The 11,956-nt window shown below is 42.3% G+C and overlaps 1 protein-coding gene across 3 annotated transcripts in view; it reads left to right on the top strand.

Annotated features, from left to right (window-relative positions):
- The window catches only part of Srgap1 (SLIT-ROBO Rho GTPase activating protein 1), a 297,115-nt gene that overhangs the window by 247,494 nt on the left and 37,665 nt on the right, over positions 1-11,956 (top strand). The gene's annotated exons all lie outside the window — the stretch shown is intronic.

Here is an 11,956-nt window from a genome sequence, read left to right as displayed (position 1 = left end):
ACACACACACACACACACACACACACACACACACACGCACCGTCACCACCAAGGTCTGAGGTCATTTGTTTACATTCTGAGTCCAATGTGAGTCACCCTCCTTACTGTGGCCTCACCCTGGGCTGTATGGACATTGCTTCTGAATACCCTCACCTTTCATAAATCTGGGAGCTGACTGTGAGGGAAAAACAAGACAAAACAAAATAAAACAAAACAAAACAACACACACACACACACACACACACACACACGTACACACGTACACACGTACACATGTACACACAAGAAAAAAAAAAACAGAAAACCATGAAGCTTAGAAATATGGCCTTTTTCCATTCTTCATTTTCTCAGTTGAGATTATCTTTGAGTATTCCTTCAAGGAATAAGGTCAAATGAGATGAAAGACCATTTCTATAGTACAAGAATGCCAAGTGGTTCTTACCTGTCAGCAGGAATCCCAAGTCAATAGACAGACTGTGTGCGATACATTACAGAGCTGATGGTCATCAGCAAAGCACTGGTTATTTTTTTTCTTCAGCAGGGATTTGGACACTTCACATGGGATGTTGAAAATCAGGACAGCAAGCGTTAATTACTAAGCATAGTTAGATTTCATGAGTCTATAAATGCAATAGTTATGTGTCCGTGTTCCCAGGTAGGAGCCCAGCTGACCTCAACCATGCAAGTTTTCCTAAGAGTCACATTTCACTCAACGATGACACCTCCCCTAGCCCCGCCCCCAAGTTCCCACCACCAGCCAGATTAGCCAGTCCTCTGACTTGACATCTATTGCAGTGCCTGCTTCCTTTTCCTTTGGTTTGCTCCTAAGTGAGCTCTGAATTCCAGGCTCGGCCCCTCCCACCCTTCCCTTGCATCATCCCGTCCTGTACAGATTCAAACAGGTGAATCCAGTCCCCGGCTTTCTCCCATGCTGAAAGCCTTATTCCAGTACGTCCCACATAAAAACATGCTTCTTGATAAGGCCAATTCATAGATGTGAACTGATCCTCTGTCCTATCTTCTGGGAGCTGAACTATTCCTACCACTGTGCCCCACCCACTCGCCTATCTGCAGCTGTTGGAATCTGCAGGCTAACACACCAAACAGCACGTGTGCCAGGCCCCATTCCCCCTCCACACCTTTGCCCAGACTGTTCCCCTGCTATCCTTCATAGCCATTGTCATCTGCTCTGAAGGCATTACCAACCTGGCATTTTTTCCAGGAATCCCAGCCATCTTCCCTACCACCCCACATGGAATTGGTCACCTCTCTTTTACTGATAGGCTACTGTATGTATCTGCATTAGGGTGTCTATGGCTATGATAAAACACCATGACCATGAGCAACTTGAAGAGGAGAGAGTTAATTTCATCTTATACTTCCAAGTGGTAGGGAAGTTGGGGCAGGAACACAAGCAGGGCAGAAACCTGGAGATAAGACTCAAGATGAGGCCTTTGAGGAACAGTACTTACTGGCTTTTCTCCCTGGCTTGCTCAGCCTTTCTTACTCCATCAGGGATCAGCTGCTCAGGGGTAGCCCCACCTCTAGTGAGCTGAGGCCGTCCTACATCAATTATAAATAAATAAGATGACCCACAGGACTTCCTACAAGCCAGTCTAGCATTTTCTAAGTTGAAATTCTCTCTTCCCGAATGACTCAGGGTTTAGTCTGGAACCCTGAGTCCCTCTGTGGTTTCCTGAGGACATACATCATATTATCAGCTGAAATGCAACCATTGGGCCAAAACCATGGGCCTGCATTAGCAGCTCGCCTTACCAAGCCACCTTACACATTCACGGGTGAGAAATGGCATTTCATGGTTTGCTTTAATAACACAGGTCACTAGGCCAGCAAGATTTAGGTTCAAACCCTGTCTCTGCAAGCTTTGTAAACTTGGGCAGAAATTAGTACTTAATCTTAACAGTTTCTTGAACTCCATAGGTTTATGTGAAGAGCAAATTAGATAGTTCGTGTAATGAATTTGGTATCATACTTGGACAAAGTAAGCCTCTGTCACTAGCTCTAGGAGCTTCTGGGACAACTGTGCCTAAGGAAACTCAGGTTGTATGTGCTAGAACCTGGTGCAACCATTTACTTATTTGGTCACTCTGCCAAATGTAGTTCTCTGTTGTAATTGCTTCAGATGCATTTACAAATTAAGTTGCTGTCTCCAAAACATCATATTGGTTCCAGTGTGACTTTTCCAAGACAGTCAGCTAAGGTTTTTCACAAAATTGGGCTTAGCAAAATAGACTATGAAGGAGAAAACAAAAATGCATAGAAATGTTTTGTTTACTCTCTGTGTGTGAATGTATCTGTGTCTGTTTTTGCCTGTTTCTATGAGTATGTGTCTGTGTGTGTTTGTGTGTCTGTATGTGTTTGTATGTGTATGTGTCTCTGTGTGTGTATCTTTATGTGCCTCTGTGTGTGTCTTTGTGTGCCTGTGTGTTTGTGTCTGTGTCTGTGCATTTCTATGTCTGTGTGTGTGTTTGTGTGTATGTCTGTGTGTCTGTTATGTGTGTGTCTGTCTGTGTCTGTACATGTGTGTCTGTGTGTTTTTTGTGTGCCTGTGTGGTGTATATCTGTATGTTTCTGTGTGTCTATCTCTATATGTGTGTGTTTGTCTGCTTCTGTGTGTTTGTATATGTGTCTATGTGTGTCTGTGAATAAGTCTTTGTGTGTGTGTTTGTGTATCTGTCTATGTGTCTTTGTCTGTGCCTGTGCATATGTCTTTGTGTGTATGTGCCTGTATGTTTGTTTGTGTTTGTGTATGTGTTTTTATGTGCCTGTGTGTGTTTATGTGTGTCTATGGTTTTGTTTCTGTGCATATGTCTTTATGTGTTTATGCCTCTGTGTGTGTATGTGTGTGTGTGTGTGTGTGTGTATGTGTGTGTGTGTGTGTGTGTGTAATGTAGGGCATACATGCCATGGTGTGCATGTAGGGCTCAGAGGACAGCCTTCTGGACTCAGTTATCTCCTCCGCTGTGATCCAAGGATCCACTTCAGGTTTTCAGGTCTGCTTTCTACCCATCTCCCTGGTCCTTGGTTCTTTGTGTGTTCCAGTGTGAGGTTCAAACCCAGGACCTTCTCCCACTGATCTACATCCTCACTCTAAGACCCATGTCTTGCAGAAGACATAAGCAGTGTCAAGATTTCTAGGTACATTGCTACAGCCTGAGATTTAACTGAGCCAGTGTTATAAATAGAATGTGAATTGTGTGTGTGTGTGTTTGTGTGTGTGTGCTGTGCTTATGAATGCTCATGTACCAAGAAGTGTGCTTCAATCAAGTTTTCCCTAATAAGTCTGATTACTTTTAGTGCACAATTTTTCAGAATGGGAGGATTTTCAGGAACACATATTGGGCCTCTTCTTACATAGCATCCCCCACATATACCAAGCCCTTTTCTTCTGATCTCTAACCTCTTTCAAAGAAGGAGGTCCATGCTATTACTAATTCATCTCCAGATCACTGGTTGTTCCTACCAACATAACTGTGGCATATCTGCATTTTCTCTAACTTCCAGTAGATTCTTTGAGGATGGCATGTCAGTCACTGATACTACAAACTCTTTGTTGTCATAGTTACAGCTGTGCATGTGAGAGACACACAGGCAGAGAGAGGGTGCTATGAAGCGTATATGGAGAATGGCTTTCAGAGTTGGCTCTCTCCTTGTCTGTCCAAGCAGGATCTCTCTAGTTGTTTCTTCACTCTATATTCCAGGCCCACTCTTCTGCAAGCTTTGGGACAATTCTCCCATCTCAGCTTCCCATCTCCCCATAGCATGATGGGATTGCAGATCTTCACCACTGGATGCAGATTTTGAGCCTCTTAACTCAGAATGGGGATCGAACTCAGCTCATCTGGGTTTGCATGCTTTTACCCAATACTATAAACGTTTGAGCTTTGAATCAAACTGATGTCTTCTCTTCAATATGTGAAGTCTTCTTGAGACTCAAAGACTTGATTCTTACATTCAAGAAACTTAGAAGCTAGCAAGAAAAAGAATATAGTTATGAATGAGTGTGGTGTACGTTAGTGTTGCTGGGAACACTAAGACTAAAAGTTCTAGCAGGAAGTAACATCAGGGGACTTGTTACCTGTGTTTTCTATTAAGGCTATTTCATGTGACAGTTCATGTAGAAAGGTCTCCCTTTCATTGTTCCTGGGGGCTTATGTAAGTTTCTGAAGCACCCACCACCTTTTGCTTATTTATTTTCTGGATTGTGTTTGAGTGGAAGGAGTCTTGCCTGTGTGTATGTTTCTATCCTGCCCCTGTGCCTCTGAAAAGCCTCGTTCTTTGGATGCCTTTGATGTGTGTAGTAAAGGGGGATTTGTACCAGCTTTCTCCACAATTGATGTACATGGTCCACCCCGCAGCTCACCAAAAATCTCTTTTTAAAAAAATGATTTACCCAGATGAGCACCTGATGAAGCCAAGTTAACTATGCATGGGGAATGGCGAGCTTCATAGTTTCTCAGTTTCTCACCCAAGCATTGCTTTTGGTTTTTGCTTTCTTAACGCTGGCTGTTTTCTGAATGACATTGTGAGTGTTCCAGGTCACACCTGCAGTCTGGGCAGCTGGCAGCAGAGCCATGCATCCTGGCTCTGAATTCCTGGGGTAGACAGCCTAGCAATTATTCAAGGAAGGCATAGATGTTTCCTGGCCTGGTCGTGGGCCCACATAAAACATTTGCACTTCATTTTGTATAATTTTATTATTATTATTATTATTATTATTATTATTATTATTATCATCATCATCATCATTATTATTATTTAGGTGACTTCTTAGACAAGAAAAAACAATTTTATAGCAGTTTTTTGTCACAAAGATAACTAAAAGTACACAAAAGGCACATAGGACAAAACACTGTTCCCCATAAGCCACCACCCAAAGAGAAGCAGTGATATGTTCTTTCTGGGTATGTGTGCATTCATGTGCACACAGTGCTTTGAAGCCTGTGAGGAACTATTCTGTCCTGATGGCTTGTGGTGTCCCTTATGATATCTACAGGAGACAGTAACCCAGGGCCCTCCCTATAATTAATGGCCCACTTTAACAATTGCTGTCTCTCAGTTGGGCTAGCTTCATTGGCCCCAGCTGCTCTCCCTGTGACATAATGTCATGTGCCTGTGTGTACCTGACAGTGGGAGCTTAGGAATTGACTTTTTCTTCTCAAAGTTCTTATGACTACACAGTAGGTGGGTCATTTCAAAGCAGTGGAAAATGCTTAGAAGTATATAGAACAAAATAGCATCCCTCAAATCCCACTGTCCAGAGTGTTGTGGACATCACTGAGAAACATTTCAAGTGTGATTAACATGATTGTGTTGTATATTAACATATGAGGTAATGCTGACAACGCTGTTATACCCTGAAGTCAGCGACATGATTGTGTTGTATATTAACGTATGAGGTGACGCTGACAATGCTGTTATACCCTGAAGGCAGTGGTTCCTCAGAAACATCAAGTAGGCAGTCCATGCCTCTTACAGCCAGCTTTTACTCTGTGATTAATCTGTGGTCACTGTTGGAAATTATAAAATGTACTACGAACAGCCACCAGTCCTCCACACAGAATGGCAACTCTTTCAGGGCCTTCCCCACTTCTACACATAATACTGATGATATATGTAATACAGACTTCCAAACACAGCTTTAGATAGCAGTTCTCTACATGGGTCATCTTCTGAATAGCACGGCACAAGGTTTTAGTCTACTCACAGGATTGTACAACCATTATCATGAGTCATTTTAGGACATTTTTGTTATCTCAGAAAAAAAAAATTAGCAAACTCTAGCAATCACTTTCCATTCAGCTCTAGCTGTGGCAACCCAGAGCTCTGGCAACCACCAATGTGCTGTCTATCTGCATAGACTTGCCTTTTCTGCCCGTTTCACATAAATGGACTTGTACAACCAGTGATGCTTCTAACTGAATCTTCCACTTAGCATGTATCATGATCAGGTATTTGTCCTATCTTATTGGAAAATAATAACCCATTGTATGGGTATACATTCCCACATGCCTCCAATAAAACTCATTACACCACATGACAGCTAATCGATATGAAGTTTCTTTTTGAAATGATAGAGCTATTCTAAAATTGATGAAGGTGGAGAGTAACACTGACATATTAAGTTCATTAAATTTATCATTTGATGGGTAAGTTATATGATAGGTGGACCTAGCTTAATAATGTTGTAAGTTAGATTATATCATAGCATGCTTCTTTTTTTAAATATGGTTGTTGTGTTTCTTTGTGCATATAAGCTCTTGGTTGTTTCATGGGGAAAAAAGCCTTTCAATGCTGTGTGTGTGTGTGTGTGTGTGTGTGTGTGTGTCTGTCTGTCTGTCTGTCTGTCTGTGGTTCTGTATATGTAAATGCAGAGCAAGTCACCTGAGACCTTAACTCAGGTCCTCTGCAAGAGCAGTAAGTCCTCTTACCCACGGAGACATTCTTCCAGCCCCATGGTTTTTGAACTCTCCCAGACACTGTATGCTGTGGCTGTTATAAATTTTCTGCTTTTTCTGACATACACTGTAGCTGGCTCTTTGATTGGACCTTTCTATTCGATGTCATAATATTGTGTTCTTAGGATTTCCTTGATCTCTGAAAATGTTGAATAGTCGAATACCTGATAGTAAAGCTTTCTAACACTTTCTTTTTCTTTTTTTTATTACCTTTAATCTTTTTTTTTACAGTCTAGTCATTATCCCCCTACCATTCTGCCTTCTGACAGTTCCTCATTCCATTCCTCCTACCCATCTCCAAGAGGATGTCCCCACCCCACCCTCACACCCTGCCAGGCCTCCTGACTCCGTGAGGCCTCAGTTCTCTTTGAAGGCAGATCAGGCACTCCTCTGCTGTATATGTGTTAGGAGCTTCAGACCAGCTAGTGTATGCTGCCTGGTTGGTAGATCAGTGTCTGAGAGATGTAGGGGGTCCGGGTTAGTTGAGACTGCTGGTCTTCCTATGGGCTCGCCCTCTTCCTCAGCTTCTTCCAGCCTTTCCCTAATTCAACCATGGGGTACCTGACTTCAGTCCACTAATGAAGACTCGGTTTCTCTCCTGTGCTCAGTAAGAAAGGATAGCAGATCAGGGATGGTGTATTACTTGTTGTTTATAAGGAATGTTAGCTTTTTCTTAGTGCTGCTATTTAACAAGAGGAGAAAACAGGGGCTTTGCTCACGGGAGTCAGCCCATTCACAGCTGCTCATAGAGGTTGCTGTGGTGTGTTTAGCTCTTACCTGGGAAAGCTAAGTAACTTGGGTGAAAGTGAGGTGGAGATCTCCCTAAATGTATTAGCACACATCCCTGCTTTCTCTTTCCCTTTTATTCACACACACACACAATTGATCCATGCCTTGCTTTGGGTATTAAGAAGCTAAGTGCACCATACAAAAGTATGGGCTTTTCTATGTCCACTCTTCCCCCTAACAATGATACAGAAACCTTTATACTTATCAGTAAGCTTCTAGAATCATAGCTGGGCAGATTCTGAGCTATTCTAACCCGGCAGTGCTGGCCTTAGAACACTTCCCAGGCACATGGTCCGTTACCTGCCATATTTGTCTAGCACTTGGCACCTCCTTCATTATCAACTCTCCAGATCCCACCTGAGTCCCTATCTCTCTGGCTGAAAGTCCTATCTTTGGCTCTCCTGCCCAGCTATCGGCTATCTGGCTCTTTATTTGATCAATCAGGAGGTGATGAAGAACAATGTTTTACAAAATACTGAGTCACAACAAAATCTGATCTGCAAACTGCTGTCTGGGTCCAGAAATCAGCATCTGAATGTACAGTGCACAAAAACATTCCCCAACAATGCCTTGATACTGGTAATGGGCTCTGGAACTCAGACATACATGTATGCCTGCTTTTAAAGTTCCTTCCTGTATGTGTCCACCAAAAGTTTTCCTTTCCATGCCTTCATGCCTAAGGAGAAATTTCTGTCTTGTGCTTTCTTATTTATATCCTGGCAGGTGGTCACTTTAGCAAAGTGTGCCACAGAAGAACCAGTATGAGGGGACAGTGGCCATCTGGGCTTTTCCTCAAGTAGCTCAAGCTTTGTGATATCTTTTGCAAGCATGTTCATAGAGCTGTCTGTCACCCTGCAGTACTGTGAAGCTGAGACCCTGACATAAGAGCCCTGAAGTGCTAGGAAGAGCTTTGCTTTGCATGCATACCAAGATTGGATGTGAGCTGCTTTTACCTAACTGCATGAGGTCTTCAATTGTGGGAACAAAACCCAGCTTAGAAGAAATCCAAATGAAGAAATGATTTTCCTGACACTTCCCATGTAAAGAATAAAAGATCCATCTTTATGTCTAGCATGGCTGAAGGACCATGAATTGCAAAACTAGGAGCACACATTAATCAGTGTGTTGGCGGCAACCATAGACTCTGCCATGCTAACTGCACTCCAGAGAGTAGGTGGGCTGTTTGTAGCCGAGCTGAGCTCCTGTAGGCTATGCACACAGCTTTCTGTGCAGCCCACCAAGAGACTTTTAGGCGTCCATTGTAGGGCTGAGGCCTTGGTGCAGATGAATTTGCAGCTACTGCAGAACACCAACAATGACTCTTTCACTCTGATCTATGTGTACTGTAGTGCGTCATACATTTGCATTGCATAATCTAATTTGTCATCTGTTTTGAAGTCTTTTTTATCCCAACTGCTGCTCACTTATCAACCTTGAATTTGCACCTTATGGTCTCCCTTGTTATTTTCCTTTTTTTTTTTTAAAGAAAAAAAAGCTTTTAAATGATTTATTATGTTTTTATTTTATGCACATTGGTGTCTTGTATGTCTGTGTGAGGTGTCAGATGTCCTGGTACTGGAGTTCCAGACAGTTGGGAGCTGCAATGTAGGTACTGGGAATTGAACATGGGTCCTCTGGAAGAGCAGCCAGCTATTTTACCAACTGAGCTATCTCTCCATCCACAGTTATTTTTCATTTATGGTGAAATATACAGACACGAAATCACCATCTTTGGATGTGGGGTAAAAGTTAAATGTATCCACCATGCTGCAAATCCATGCTTGCTGTTGATTTCTAGAACATTCTCTTGTTCCCAAAGAGAAACTTTGTAGCCATCAAACAACAGCTGCCACCTTCTTCTCTTTCCTGAAGCCCTGGCAACTCTGCTTTATGAATTGGCCTAATATAGGTGCCTCATCTAAATGGTACAAGGTGTATGGTTTGTTTTGCTTAGAGAGTGCCTACAGGGCTCATCCATGGAATGACCTTTTCCTCTTTACGGCTGAGTAATATTCCTTTGCGTGTCTGTATCACATTGTGCTTCTCCATCCACCTGTCTATCCATATCTGGGTTGCTCCTACTTTTTGACTAATATGAATAAATGTCACTGTGAATTTCATGTAAAAATTTGAAACTGTCTTCAAGAATACAGAGAGATTAGAACAGAGAAATTAAAAGCAAGACTAAAAGTAGTTCTTAACATCAAACTAAAGCTATCAGAAGCTGTGGCGCCCCCTTCCCTCACCTCTGGAGTGACTCTCCTCCCCTCAGGAGATCCTTCAGATGGTGACACAGTGACAGCCTTTGTATTTTTTCCTCCTTTCCTGTTTGTTTACAGCTCTAATCTAGGACCCCCAAAACTTGCTCCAAGATGCTAAATTTCTGACCCATGTATTAAATATTAGCCTTAAAAAAAAAAAAAGGAATTAGCTTAGAGACTCAAAGGATTTAACTCTTGTAATCCCATAGATCCTCAAATAAGAAGTGGCATGTGGTTTTTCTTGTTTTTTTTTATTAGATATTTTCTTTATTTACATGTCATATGATTTCTCTTTTCCCGGTTTCCCCTCCAAACAAAAAACAAAAAACAACAACAAGAACAGACCCCTGTTCCCCCCACACACACTCGCCACCCCACCTTCTCCCACTTACTGGCCCTGGCATTCCCCTACACTGGGGCACAGAACCTTCACAGGGCCAAGGTCCTCTCCTCCCATTGATGACTGACTTGGCCATCCTCTACTATACACATGCTGCCAGAACCATGAGTCCTACCATGTGTACTCCTTGGTTGGTGGTTTAGTCCCTGGGAGCTCTGAGGGTACTAGTTAGTTCATATTGTTGTTTGTCCTAAAGGGCTGCAAAGCCTTCAGCTCCTTCTGTCCTTTCTTTAACTCCTTTACTGGGGACCCTGTCCTCAATGGATGGCTGTGAGCCTCTACTTCTGTATTAGTCAGGTACTGTCAGAGACTCTCAGGAGACAGCTATAACAGGCTGTAGTGCCCTTCCTTCAGTCTCTGCTCCATAGTTAGTCTCTGCAACTCCTTCCATGGGTATTTTGTTCCCCCTTTTAAGAAGGAATGAAGCGTCCACATTTTGGTCTTCCTTCTTCTTGAGTTTCTTGTGATTTATAGATTGTACTTCGAGTATTCCGAACTTCTGGGCTAATAACCACTTATCAGAGAGTGCATACCATGTGTGTTCTTTTGTGATTGGGTTACCTCACTCAGGATGATATTCTCCAGATCCATCCATTTCCCTAAGAATTTCATAAATTCATTGTTTTTAATAGCTGAGTGAGTAGCACTCCATTATGTAAATGTACCACAATTTCTGTATCCATTCCTCTGTTCAGGGACATCTGGGTTGTTTCCAGTTTCTGGCTATTATAAATAAGGCTGCTATGAACATGGTGGAGCATGTGCCCTTATTACATGTTGGAGCATCTTCTGGGTATATGCCCAGGAGTGGTATAGCTGGGTCCTCTGGTAGAATTATGTCCAATTTCCGGAGGAACCACCAAACTAATTTCCAGAGTGGTTGTACCAGCTTGCAATCCCACCTGCAATGAAGGAGTGTCCCTCTTTCTCCACAACCTCTCCAGCATCTGCTGTACCTGAGTTTTTTATCCTAGCCATTCTGACTGGTGTGAGGTGGAATCTCAGGGTTGTTTTGATTTGCATTTCCCTGATGACTAAGGATGTTGAACATTTCTTTAGGTGCTTCTCAGCCATTCAGTATTCATCAGTCCAGAATTCTTTGTTTAGCTCTGTACCCCATTTTTTAATAGGGTTATTGGTTCTCTGGAGTCTAACTTCTTGAGTTCTTTGTATACATTAGATATTAGCCCTCTATCACATATAGGATTGGTAAAGATCTTTTCCCAAATTGTTGGTTGCCGATTTGTCCTATTGACAGTGTCTTTTGCCTTACAGAAGATTTGCAACTTTATGAGGTCCCATTTGTCAATTCTTGATCTTAGAGCATAAGCCATTGGTGTTCTGTTCAGGAAATTTTCCCCTGTGCCTATGTACTCGATGCTCTTCCCCCACTTTCTTTTCTACTAGTTTCAATGTATCTGGTTTGATGTGGAGGTCCCTGATCCACTTGGACCCGAGCTTTGTACAAGGATATAAGAATGGATCGATTTGCATTCTTCTACATGCTAACCTCCAGTTGAGCCAGCACCATTTGTTGAAAATGCTGTCTTTTTTCCACTTTATGGTTTTAGATCCTTTGTCAAAGATCAAGTGACCATAAATATGTGAGTTCATTTCTGGGTCTTCAATTCTGTTCCATTGATCTACCTGCCTGTCACTGTAACAATACCATGCAGTTTTTATCACAATTGCTCTGTAGTACAGCTTAATGTCCAGGATGGTGATTCCACCAGAGGTTGCTTTATTGTTGAGAATAGTTTTGGCTATCCTGGGTTTTTTGTTATTCCAGATGAATTTGCAAATTGCTCTTTCTAAGTCTGTGAAGAATTGAGTTGAAATTTTGATGGGGATTGCATTAAATCTGTAGATTGCCTTTGGCAAGATGGCCATTTTTACTACATTAATCCTGCCAATCCACGAGCATGGGAGATCTTTCCATCTTCTGAGATCTTCCTTCTGCAGAGACTTGAAGTTCTTGTCAAAGAGATCTTTTACTTGCTTAGTTAGGGTTACACCGAGATATTTTA

Source organism: Mastomys coucha, unplaced genomic scaffold (assembly GCF_008632895.1).
Source record: "Mastomys coucha isolate ucsf_1 unplaced genomic scaffold, UCSF_Mcou_1 pScaffold4, whole genome shotgun sequence".
Lineage (NCBI taxonomy): Eukaryota > Metazoa > Chordata > Mammalia > Rodentia > Muridae > Mastomys > Mastomys coucha.
This window is presented reverse-complemented; position numbering and strand designations above follow the sequence as displayed.